We start from the raw sequence: 1,511 nt of genomic DNA on the forward strand, positions 1-1,511 counted from the left end.
ATTGAGCAATTGTTGCAGAGCTTGAGACAGCGGCATATGTAATGGAGTAAATGACCGCTTAGGCTTGGATCTCTGATTATCTTGACCACCTTGATACTTATATTGATTCTTCTCCTTCTCGATCAGAAGTGCCTTCAATTCTTCTTGCCCCTTGGCCAAGTTAATGATCAAAGCTTGGAATTCAGCATTCTGAGCTTGGAGATTTTTGACCGATTGTTCAAGATCCATGATACTGGAATAAACAGCGAGGGAGGATGAGAGACCTATTGTAATAAACCTGTTATGCGATGTTATGGATGCAAATGCAATGTTTTCAAGGATCTTTAGGAATTTAGTTAGCAATATTTAGAAAATGATTTAGTCGCGTCTTTGTCTGAAGAAATCTGACTTTCGTCTATGAGTGTCCCTCTTTGAGAATCAAGCTCACCATATCGAGTGGGTCATCGCCTCTGATTCGGGATACTTCTGAACTGGAAGGTGCGTGGCCAGAGGAAAATAAATCCTCTTGCCCCTTGATCAGGTACTGATTCTATAACTTGGAAGGTACATGGCCAGAGGAAAATAAATCCTCTTGCCCCTAGATAGGAATTCAGTCCTTGACAAAAGCACCTGAAATTGTGCGTTCTAAATTCCTAAGATCCTTGAAAGGGTTAGTCAACATGTTATGCTTATGATGCCATGATGTCATGATGTTATGCGAATGCAGTTCGTTGGACTTAGTGCGAGATGGTAAGGACAAACAAATCCTTTCAACAAAACCTGCGAGGAAATGAAGGTTAGTAGTAAACACAAACAAGTCACACAAGTCACACAATTTTTGGCTTAAGGCTTGCGTGGAGTTTGATCAAGTGTCCTTCCCAAGGGTATTCCTACGGATAAGGAAATTTCAGCAACGGGTTCTACCAAGTGACTCAGAATTGTCGACCCTCCTAAAGCACCCTCGAACATGATACATACATACCATGCAATGATACTTTGAGAAAGAGCCTATCTGAGCTGTAGTATCGGGTAGCGACTATGCTCTCAACATACATCAAGAGTAGTCCCCCCACTACGTTCCTAAAAGTCAGGATGGGTTAAAGGTTACTAACGGTCCTTGAGCTCCGACTCACCCACAGGTATCCACACGAACCTCCCTCATACAAGAGAAGCATGTAAACACCTATAGAGGCCTAACTCAAGCGTGAACTCTCATATTGACCAATCCTCCACATACATGAAGGAGGTCGCCATGACTATGCCACTTCCTATCTTAGATGTACTTGAATCCGGGAATAGGATTCGTCCTTCAGTTAATTCCCAAAACGCCCCTGAAAAATAAAACAAACAAAGCAAACAATAGAAGACATTTAAGATGAATCCTAAACTTTTAAGGTAACCCCTCTTAATCGAAATTTCCCCAGCAGAGTCGCCAGTTCTGTAATACGGTGAACTGACTTTTTATTAATCGGAATGTCGCGGTAAGCAAGAGTCGCCACCGACTTTTATTTTATCCAAACAAATTCAGAAAG

This window comes from Vicia villosa, linkage group LG5 (assembly GCF_029867415.1).
Source record: "Vicia villosa cultivar HV-30 ecotype Madison, WI linkage group LG5, Vvil1.0, whole genome shotgun sequence".
Taxonomy (NCBI): domain Eukaryota; kingdom Viridiplantae; phylum Streptophyta; class Magnoliopsida; order Fabales; family Fabaceae; genus Vicia; species Vicia villosa.